Consider the following 12,098-nt stretch of genomic DNA (forward strand, 5'->3'; position numbering starts at 1 on the left):
GTGAACAGCCATCCACAAACTCTAAATTTTACTCTGTAGTCTCATATTAATGATATCGGGAAGTGTGCTAGGACCCATCCCCATGTCATTAATAAGAGGGGTCAGGAGGTGTTCTGTAGTCCTGTCCTAGGGCGACAATGCTGATCCTCTATAGATACAATACAGAGAACAAGTGTGGTCACCCTAGGACAGGAAGTGTTTAATTTGTATGATCACCAGGTGAAAACTAGGGAATAAAATGTAAAGAAAACAAATTCAGTGAACACTTCTAGAGACTCGTAAGCTGCAATATTACATTGTTGATCTTGGGTTCAGATACATTAAGAAACTGCAGGTACCACTCAATACAAAAATAGTCATTCTTTTTAAACATATAAAGAAAAATGCAACACTGCTCTTTTCTTTATGCGTTTAGTACAGTGTTCTGTATAACTACATTGATTGCACGCTGCTTTACACTGACCAAATCAGCACTGATACACACTTGTCATTTCTTAAAGTTGAAGTTCATTCTGCGGATATCTTTTCTTTTCAAGTGGCTGTAAACCCAATTCATGAAATCTGAGCTGGGCACATATCTGTAGTGTTATCTTATCTCTCTCCAAAACCCTAAGTCTTTCTGCTGTTTCGTTTCTGTTATCAGCATGGTAACTTCTGCCAAGTTCTCCAAGATGGGAGATAAATGCAGCCTAAGATTTGTATTGGGGTGGGTGCTATAAACAGATTAGCAGAGAGCTTGTCTTGTCACAGTACAGCTCTGAAAATATCTTTGTACTTCTGCCTATGTGGAGGAGGGGTGTGCGCCTTTCCTCCAATCAGCCGTCACACAGTGTATGCCCAGACTCCACACCCAGTGGTGAACAGAAAGAAAAAAATCTCTAACACGATGTGTACTTTGTAAAGAATATAGCAAGCTGAAGACAGCAGATATAAAATGTAAAACTTATGTAGGGAGATTTGTTTCATCTCAGTATCATCTGTGGCCGTTCACTTCACTGGGTATAGGAGAGGGTTTACATCCACTTTAGGGGTGGATGTAGTTCAGTGCATCAAATGACTTTGGGACAAAGCACCCCAAAGTCATTCAATGGATATGACAGAACCTCTACAATTCGGAGTACTTAATAAGGGCCAGTTCCACCACATGCAGTCCAGTGCATTTTTTCTGCATCATAAACACATGGATAGTATGTTATATGGTTTCCATAAGGCATAGTTCACACCAGTGCATTCCAGTTACAGAAAATAATAAAGTATAACATGCTGCAGTTTTTCTGCACGTAACTGTACTGGAACACAGTAAAACATAAAAACGCACTGGAATGCATAAAAAATGCACTGGAACACACGTCACCATTGAGCCTAGGTTCACATTGGTATGATTTAGCATGCGATTTGACATGTCAAATCAGTCAAGGCGGTGCTGCATCAATTCCCAAAAGTAGTTCCTGTACTGCTTTTGGCGACTTCAGAGGGCGATTTGTATAGACATCTGTGCAGGAACCCGCACAGATGTCTGTCAAATCACCACTGAAGTCAGACTGCATTGCTGTGTTAGAATCACGTGAATTCAGCTGAATTTGCATGATTTCTAACCTGCTCCAATGTGAACCTAGGCTTAAGGTGAAGGGGGAAAAAAAATGCACTGTAATGCATCAAAAACAAACTAAAAATGCATCAAACACGCACACGCAGAAATGCACCCGGATCGTATCTAGACTGAGTTTCTCTCTTCCTCTCTTGATGCGCTTGTGTGACGTGGGGAGGAGCCCGTGGGGTGTGCTGAGTGTATTGGTGGCAGCACCTTTTTGTGCACACTACTTGGAATTCACTTTTTTACATCAGTAACAGGTAATTACATGGTCATTTTTTTCCTGTTCATGCTCACAGAGGCTCACACTAAGGACCCTTTCACACGGGCAGATAGAATTCAGCTTTTAGGTATGGATAGATCAATTTCTCTACCGCAGCTAAACTCAGACAATGCTTTCCTATGGCCCCATTCACACACTGCATTTAACAACGGTTTTGTTACGTGGGGTTGGGTGCAGTAAAAAAAACAATTGACTGCGTCCAGGACCGATTTATTGCAGCTATCTGCACATAACTGCAGGTAATCTCAGTGTACTATTCCTCCTGTAGATAGCATTGGCAACAAGGAAAGAAAAACAGGAACAGCACAGCAGAAATTGCAAGAATGTTCCAATGCAGCCGCATGTAAACACAAGTAAATGTTGCTAATCGCAATGTACAACTGCAAGTGAACGCTGTGCCAGGATTCTCAGAATTTTAAAATAATCAAACATGCTTTTAACAGCAGCAGAACATCTATACCCGTTTCATGTTTTTTTTTTTTCCTCATCTCTGATCTGCTCTTTTCTCCTCACACACCATTTTCCTTTCCACTCACTTGTTCACTTGCACCTTGCTGTTGGGCTCTAGCAACGTCCCACATTATAGAGTATTTACAGTATACACAAGATATTGTTAGATATGAAGCTCACTCACACCACTATTTGGATCTTTGTCCTTCGCTTTCTTGGGGATCATGTTTATGCACCTGGTCGGTCCCTCTTCTGTGGGTCTCTTCCACAGCTCCCGGTACAGATGAATTTGGACAGGCTCTGACTGACACCTCGCCCCCCATTTTCCAGACTTATTACGATGTAATTACTCATTAGGGATGAGTAACTCTCTACCTTTTTTGTACATATCCTGCCCATTGAGGACTACAACATTGGATCATACTGGTCTACTCATGTTTTGAGTTCTATAGATTTGTGTGCACCCGCCCCTTAAGAGTGGCACTATCCACGAAACGCGTTGGTATAATTTTGAATGCACTTATTCTTATGCAGACCCCCCTACTCAATACATTAGCTTGAGTTCTCCACCATGTAATTTTAAGTGTTTTTACTACATCCAGGATTCGTTCCATACCACACAGTGGTTGGCTGGTTGCTACCAATGTTTGAATTTTTATATATGGTCTGTAATATGTGATTGACAATTTTATTCATTGCTGCGGGTATCATGTCATTTTGCCATGTTCCTTGTTTCACCAATAAAAACATGTTTTTGATACCTACTCATCTTCTAGCCATGTCTACTCATCTCATTAAGACCCTTTTCACACTGGGGGCGTTTTGCAGGTGCTATAGCATTAAAAATAGTGCCTGCAAACTGCCCTAAAACAGCTGCTTCATTCACTCCAGTGTGAAAGCCAGAGGGCTTTCACACTGGAGTGGTGCGCTGGCAGGGCATCAGAAAGAGTCCTACCAGCAGCTTGTTTGGAGCGGTGAACTCACTGCTCCTCCCTATTGAAATCAATGGGACAGCGCTGATATAGCACCGGCAAAACACAGATGTGGCGGCATTTTCTGGGCCGATTTAACCCCTTTTCGGCCGGTAGTGGGGGGTTTAAAAATGCCCCCCGCTATCGGTTGAATAGCAATGTTAAAACAATCTTAAAGTGGCGCTAAAATTTCACAAACCTATGTTTTATGTATATGTGGGATTTGTACTGGGGAGACAGCAGGCAGCACCTTCAACAGTGCTAATGCAGAGCGGTGTTAGAGGAATAGCAGGAGACAACGCCATACCTCTTGACAGGTCTGTTCTGCACCAATTCCTCTGCATATACAGTGCTGCAGGGAAACAAGATCCAAAAGAGATCTGCTCAAAGCAGGAGGAAAAACAGGAAAAAAAAAAAAAAAACACACAACTGACACTCAACATTAAGAAGGTGATCAACCGCCGATAGCAAAAAAAAAAAAAAAAAAAGAGAACATGGAAGCGGATTCTGATAATGTAAGGGTGTAGTATTTTTCCAAATATCCTTTTTGTATTTTTGTGATCTTATAGAAAGCTTTAGACAGCTTAGCTATGTGTCTGTTAAGCCAGCTATACATGGATCAAAATTTAGCCAACTCAGCAGGGACCAGACAAATTTCAATGCTTGTATGGGAAGGGTGGTTGTAAAGAAATCGATCACATGACTGACTGCTGTACATCCGTCCTGGAAATTTCCTCACAAATCAGTGCCACCGGCAATAGCCACCAGCACTGATCATTGTTTTCAGATGGCAGGAAAGTCCCTTCACTGTCCCCCCAAACTCCAAAGGCACGATGGGAAGATTTCCCCATCCACCACAAATGTGTGGATGGGGGGAAAATCAAGTAATTTTTTTCATCAACCCACTGATAAAATAAAAAAAAAAAAAAAAAACTAAAAACCTGAATTATCTATGGGATGCCTCAATGTTCTCTAAACATGGCGCAGGGCAGGGCCGCTGATAAGCCAGTACAGCTGACCCTGTTGTACTGGGCCCAGCCAGTAGGGGGGGGCCCGAGCAATCTTAACAGCATTTAGAATAATAAAAAAAAAAAAGAAAAAAGTCTGACTGCACAGGGCTGACCGAGGGAGGAGGAGAGCATCACCCCAGGAGCCTGGATCTCAGATAACACAGGGGTCTTTGGATAAGAGAAGAGGGGACGTGTATTCCTATCAGCACCCGAGCCTCCCCCCCCCCCCCCTCTGTACAAATCTGTGCTGTAATCTTGCCCTGCACCTCAGCAGGACAGGTCTGGTGGAAGTGAAAGCTAAATTCATGAATATGCTAGGAAAATAATGGGACTTTTCAGGGACTACACACAGATGCATTTCACAAAATCATTCTTTTAATATAGTTGTATGTTGAATATATTTATATAGCACCTGAAAAGTCCCAGTATATTCCTAACATATTCATAAAGTTGAGTATTAACAGCAAAGAAAGTGTATACATATATATAATACAACCCATCTCCAGGAAATGAAATAAAGTCCAACCTTGCAGTGTGTGTGGGGGGGGGGAATAGACTCTTTCACTTACCTGTTTCCATGCTCCAGCCAGCTGCAGAGCCCTCTTCCTCCACCAAACCTCATCACATCGCAGGGGGGCTGAAGTGTGAGCAACTGGGCTTAGGTGTCTGTTTGTGAAGCAGTGATCAGTGGAGATCCAGAGGATCGCCGCTGATCACAGCCCATAAACAGTTTATGAACCAGAGATAATCGGGGGAGAAGTGTTTGAATATGTTCTCCCGCCGATTATCTCCGCACACTGAGAATCCTCATTGAATGACACAGTAATGGCCAGTTTATGAAGCTGCGATCTCAGCGCTTCACTGGCGATCTGTGTCAGAATTCACACTCCCCGATTCACCAACTCAGAGGTGGAGAATCGGGGAGTGAAGACAGAATGTGGGGGGATCTGAGGAGGAAAGAGGAAGATGATCAACTTCCTTATGCCTCGTTCAGACCCCCAACACTGTAACCATGTCCCCCTGTCATATTTATATATAATGTATATATATATATATATAATGTTTGTGTATATACATGTATATATAATGTCTGTGTGTGTATACATGTATATATTATGTAGGGGGACTCTTTATTTTACTAACATTAATCACACCGTGTGTCAGTGTATTGAGCTGTGATAATTTATCACTGCTTAATAAATTGACATCTCTGTGTATTGGTGAATGTCGCGTACTGTAAACTTGTAAAGTCTCACGAGATTCCAGTATTAGGGGCCGTTCTCCAGTGTTAGAAGCGTTTGTAGATCGCTTCACTCCTCCAAGGGTGAAGCGATCTACTCCGCTTTATAAACTGACATACAGAGGAGAAAGAGCTCCTCTGTGAATGCCGGAGAATGAAGTAGTGAATAGATTTCACTGCTTCATAAAAGGACACCTATGTGTCAGTAAAACATACACAAGCGCTGTAGGGAACCATTCAGCGCTGGAAGAAGCCAGCTAAAGCAAGAAATTGGGTAAAGCTGGGTACACACACATCAAAATTCAGTTTAGCAGTAATCGGACAAATTTTGATCTATGTGTAGCCCTCCGTGTTAGAAGCCAATCATTATACCACCTTGGTATATTCATATGCCATCCCACATACTGACTCCTACCACCTTTGATCACTTCAAATCACTGAAGTGGTCATTGTGGTTAGAGTGTTCCTTTAATATCTCTCAGAAAAAGTTAACCTCTGTATACTGATTCCATTTCATTTGATCATCCTCTAGTTGTGTTAAATTGGTGGGGGGTGCTGCCTGTATACCCTAGCCTCTCGGTATAGGGGCGGGGCCAGGGATGTGGCTAAAGGGGGCCCCATCAGGTAGGCTGTACGGGGCCCCATGATTTCTATCAGCAGCCCTGGCGCAGGGTGTACTACAGATAACATCTGGTTTAATACTTGGCCAGTCGGTAGGCTCAGGTGGTTCTGTTGGTGCAAGCTGTGAGATTAAATATCTGGAGCACCTTCTACCAAAAGGTCTTCCCTGCTGGGCTTTTGCCCTCTGAGGATGCATCTGTAACATCTGTCTTGTCGCAGTTTTTAAAGCCTAGAAAAATGGAGTGCTGAAAAAAAATCTCCCTACCTAGGAGGACCCATTGAAAAATAGGATTTTGTACTCGCCGTAAAACTTATTTTCTCTGTAGTTCACCGACTGACACAGCTCCTCTCTTAGACCATTGGGTTGTTACACCACCTTACTAGGCCTAGGCATAACATGTAATAATAAAAACTAGATCTTTCTAATTCCGCCCAGGGGTCGGTCCCTTAGGCAACAACCCCACAGCCTGCCTTGCAGCTTTAATACGTCAACAAGCAGTATAACTTAAAGAAAAAATAGGAGGGGCGGGTGCTGTGCCAGTCAGTGAACTACAGAGAAAAGGATTTTTTTACGGTGAGTAAAAAAAATCCTATTTTCTTACGTTCACCGACTGACAGCTCCTCTCTTAGACCACTGGGACGTTCCCAAGCAGTGCCAAAACGAGGGGTGGGGGGAAAAAAAAAAAAAAAAAAAGCATAAAAAAAAAATAACTTCACCCACCATGGCATGTGGGAACAGTGCATTAGACATGTGTGATTCGTTTTGTACGAATCTCAAATTCGTATAAATTTCCCTAAATTCGTACGTTTGGGAAGATATGAAATACGAATTGCCCTGCGTAAGAATTTTGTACGAAAAAAGGAACTTTTGTTTACGAATCCGAAGGAGGAAGTCAGCACAAGGATGGTGGGAGCCCCTCATCTAACAAAAATTCGTATTTCGCATAGGAAATTCAACAGAATTTCGTATTTCAGATAAAAACCAAACTTCCATCAGCATCGACTGTCATATTGAGGTATATTTTTGCCTTTAAATTCATTGTAATGAACGTTCGTACAAGTTAACGAACCGAACGACAATTCGTATTTCGTATGAATTGAAATTGAATTTTGTATAGGAAATACGAAGTATGAATTTTAATACGAATCTTAACGGAACAGAACAAAACAAATTTATTGACGGCGCCCATGTCTACAAGTGCATTACTTACATTTTTTCCTGTTTTTTTTGGTAAAAACGCAGTAAGTACAATTGCAATTATACAGCCGCCTGCAAAACTTTGCAGCCAAAACAGGCATCAGCCTGACATCTACCTGACATCTACCTTGTAGAATTTTGTAAAGGTGTGAACAGACGACCAAGTCGGAAGGCCCAAGATGTTCCGATTGCCCTTGTGGAGTGGGCCGTGACCAGAAAGGGGGGGGTCACCTGCCCCTTCAAGGCGTAGGCCTGTACTGCAATCTGCCTGATCCACCTGGAAATGGTGACCGGTGAGATCGCCATGCCTTTTTCGGACCTGCCACTGAAACAAACAAGGAGTCTGACTTGCGAAAGGGAGCTGTAGCAGACAAATACACCCTCAGAGCCCGAACCATGTCCAAGGCATGAAGGGCCACCTCCTTAGAATGTATCGGCTTAGGAGACAGAGATGGTAACACAATCTAAAAGGAGGTAACACAATCGAAGGAGAAAACACCTTTGGCAGAAAAGAAGGTTGCGGACGCAACACCACCTTATCCTTGTGGATAACCAGATAGGGCGACTTGCAAGACAAGGCTCTGATATTTTCAAATGGCACTTCAAATGGTTTTTGAAGCGCCATTAACACCAGGTTCAGATCCCACGGGGGTAACAGTGGACACACCGGAAGAACTACATGTCGTACCCCCTGAACAAAAGTGCTCACTAGAGAGAGACATCAGGGGTTGCTGAAAAAAGACAGCCAAAGCTGAGATTTGTCCTTTAATGGTGCTTAAAGCCAATTTCTGGTCTACTCCTTGCTGTAGAAATAGTAGGATCCTGGATATAAAAAAGGAGCATGGACACCATCCTTTCTCCTAACACGTGAAGATCTAGGCCTTTCAGGTATGATGATATATCTTCTGGGAAGAAGATTTGAGCTCTCAGCATTGTTGGGATCAGTGTGTCCGAAAGACCCTGGTTCCTCAATACCTGGCTCTCAATAGCCACGCCGTTAGAATCAGCGATGGTAAAAGCTCTGAGAGTCTGCCGCTTGTCTGAAGGGAGAAACGCTCTCGCTTCCATGGAGTCCAGCAGTAAGCCTAGGTACTCCAAGCGCTGAGTCAGTACAATCACCAACTTTTTTAGGTTCAACAGCCACCCAAATTCCTGCAGGGTCTGCATGGTGATCGTCACATCCTCCTCTAACTTTGTGGCGGAAGATGCTCTCAGGAGGAGATCGTCTAGGTAACCCACGATCGTGATCCCGCAGCAACGCCAAAACAGGAGTCAATACCTTGGTAAAGACTCGGGGGGCTGAAGCCAAACCAAAAAGGGAGAGCCACAAACTGGTAGTGGGCTTCCCCAACTGCAAATCGCAGAAACCTCTGATGCCGAAGATATATGGTTATGTGCAGGTATGCATCCTGGATATCCAAAGACGTCCAAAGACATCAGGGAGTCCCAACTACTGAGCGAACTGATTCCATTCTGAACCTCTGGACTTTTACAAAGTAATTGAGGGCTTTTAGGTCCAAGATTGGACATACCCCTTCCTTTTTGGGGACTACAAACATGTTTGAGTAGAACCCCTGGAAACGCTTCGATTCCGGAACAGGTACTAACATCCCGTGACTCAGCAGGTCCCTTACCGCTCCCAATAGGGCCTAACGGCGAGCCGGGAGTACGTGTATGCTGGAGGGGAAGAATCTGTTTTGTGGCCAAGAGAGCTCTATCTTGTAGCCTGAGGAAATCAGATTGCAGACCCATTGGTCGGGCAGCCGAGAGGTCAACTGGGCTGCAAACCCCCGAAGGCGACCCCCCACCCTTGTTGCGGGCAGAGGCAAACCTTCAAGCGGTAGCACTTTTGCTCGCAGGCTTGCGGTTCCAGGGACGCTTTGGTCCTTCAGTGGACGTCCTGTCGGGCTGGGGACGCTTCGCTGAAGCCCCGGGCGGACGAAAAAGCCGTTTGTGAGCAGAAAATGAGGGCCTTTGCCTGCGGCGTGGCTCCTTAGCCTTCCTGGCCTGTGGGAGTAGTATACTCTTACCACCTGTAGCATTCTTTATAATGTCATCCAATGAGGCTCCAAAGAGCCGGCCGCCAAGGAAGGGAAGCCCTGGACAACAGGGGAGAGTGTCCAGGGCCGTGTCACAAATGTACTTGAGGCCTTGCACTAATTGGTCTGCTAGTTCCACGCATACAGGAGAGGCTTGTTGCTCTCCCAATTTGCTGTGCAAAAGTTTTGCCCACTCAGTGAGCATCTGCGACACAAGTGCGGATGCCAGCACTGGTCGCATAGTTGATCCCACATCAGTAAACAAGGAACGAGCCACTGCCTCGGCCTTCCTGTCCATGGGGTCCTTAAAAGCAGGAGTCCCCTCTACTGGGATCGTGGTTACTTTGTTTAACCTGGATACTGGGGGGTCCACAACCGAAAGAGCATACACATTTTTGAAAAGGCTCTCCTCAAAGGGGTAATGCACTGCCATGTATTTGGGGACCGAAAAGGTCCGTTGCGGTCGACCCCATTCCTTGTAAATGAACTTATCGAAATAAGTCATATGGGAACACCTTAGGTGAATGGGCTGGCTTACAGGACCCAAAGGGGACCGCTACATCAGCAGAGGGATCTGCTGGCTCCTGAATTTTCAGGGTATCACGCACAGCTATGATAAGTGCTCCAACAAGCACTTTGTCGCACAAGGACCTGAGCGGGGACTCATCCTCACTGTCCGTTCGGTCCTGGTCAGCATCATCTGAAACGAAAGAACAGGGGTCACCAGCCTCAGCAGGGCCCGAGTCTGTGTCAGAGCTCTCCCCTTTTTTTACCACCTTTGCGCCCACGCACCGCCTCCATCTTGCCAATGAACGAATTAAGGGCCACGACAAAGCGTCCAGAGGCACTGCACTGTCTGCACACGAACCAGTTGCAATTGCCTGGATTTCGGGAGAAGAAACACCAGTTTCTGAAGCCATGCTGACCTTACCCTGTCTGCCACCTGTTGAGGACTTAGGTCCCACCCTCCTAACTGCTGCTGGCTGATGGACTCTTTCCCGCAGGACTCACCACCCTGACTGGTTCTGCGCCAACTAGCTAATAGTGCCTACGTCCTGCGTCAGCTCCGAGGTGCATGGGAGACCACACTGTGCTGTGCAGAGCTGCACTGAATGGTGCTGAAACTGACCAAAAACGTGTTCGGGCTTCAAGAAAATGGCCACCGAGCGTCCAGTATAAAAGGACATAATCACTGGGAAAATGGCTGCCAAACGACAGTAAAATGGCTACAGAGCAAGCTGCTCCTTGGTCACACAAAAAATGGCCACCGAGCACTGTATACCATGAGGGACAATGAAAAATAATTATAAAAATGGCGGTGAAACAGCGGTGGAGTGATCAACAGACACAGCCTCCAGACACCTCCAGGGAGAGACCTACACACATCCAGGCACAGCCAGCCAGTGCAGCCCTCCCCCAGGTGAGAGCCCCCACAGAGAGCCCCATGTCTATGCCACAGACACCGCTCAGCAGTCCATGCCGGGAGAGAAGAGAGGGAGGAGAGGGACCCCCGAATCGACCTCCCAGGGAATGCCCAGCTGCTCAGCCTCACCGAGGCAGGGAGAGCTGTACTTACCAGTCCTGCGGAGCTGGGAGACATTCCATCACAGACCCACTCTCCAATCAGTACGGGGTGGCTGCTGGCCCAGCACACCGACATCAGTAGCCCGGTTATGTGTGTACCCCAGAGCATTTACGCTCACAGACCGCCTCTGGAGCTGAGGCATGTCGTGGCCGACCCAGCGTGGAACTCTGGTCTGCATAAGCTCACTGGCCAAGCTGGGGAGACTACAAGGATAAGATTATCCAGTCTGTCATCCAGCCGGCTGTTGATAGCAGATCACAGGATCTTTAATCTTGCGCAAAAAGCAAAGCTTATGCAGAAAAAAAAAAAAAAACATGGACCGTAGGGTTCCTAGGTCCTTCTTCACTAGGCAGAAAAACTGAAGCTGCAAGGCAGGCTGTAGCTTTGTTACCTAAGGGACCGCCCCTTGGGCGGAACTAGAAAGTTCTAGTTTTTATTATTACATGTTAACATGTTATGCCTAGTCCTCTCCTGAAGGTGGCGTAACAACCCAATGGTCTAAGAGAGAAGCTGTGTCAGTCGATGAACGTGAGAGAAATACTGGCTACCATGGATGTTCTACTGTTGACCTAAAAGAAGCAGAGTGCAGTTGTCCCCTACATGGATGTGGGGAGTTGAAAGTCAACACAGGAACTTTCCAAGCTGTCCTACCTTGAATTCTCAAACTGAGATACCACTAGCACCTCAGCTGTCAAGGAACCACAATTGAAGTTTAAGAGTCCAGGCAGCATAGAACTGTGAGAGACCCAGAAGGTTAGGAAGATTGGCAGGTATCATATGTTTCCCTCCACCCTCCTTCATGTTCTCCATATGCTGGTGCAATACAATTCTACAAAACCATAACTAAAAAGTGACTTGGGGCCAACCATTCTGAGCATCCAGAGAAGATAATCCTTCCTAGAAATGAATCTGTCTGGGACCCATATTGCCAAGTGGAATGTGGGCATTCACAATGTAGACACTGATGAGCTGAAGATCAATACATAGTCATATCTATTAAGGGTAAATTACCAAAAGCACTATATACAGACAAAAGGAAAAAAAACAAAAAACAAAAAACAGATCTGCATTCAATAGGTACCCCCAACAGACATCAACACTGGGTTCTGG

General features: G+C 45.3%; 1 protein-coding gene across 2 annotated transcripts in view; it reads right to left on the reverse strand.

The window, feature by feature from the left end:
- TRUB1 (TruB pseudouridine synthase family member 1) overlaps positions 1–12,098 on the reverse strand; it is an 82,009-nt gene that overhangs the window by 16,950 nt on the left and 52,961 nt on the right. The window lies entirely within an intron of this gene.

The sequence above is a fragment of the Lithobates pipiens genome, unplaced genomic scaffold (genome assembly GCF_037356315.1).
Source record: "Lithobates pipiens isolate NorthernLeopardFrog02 unplaced genomic scaffold, aLitPip1_a1.2 Scaffold_25, whole genome shotgun sequence".
NCBI lineage: Eukaryota > Metazoa > Chordata > Amphibia > Anura > Ranidae > Lithobates > Lithobates pipiens.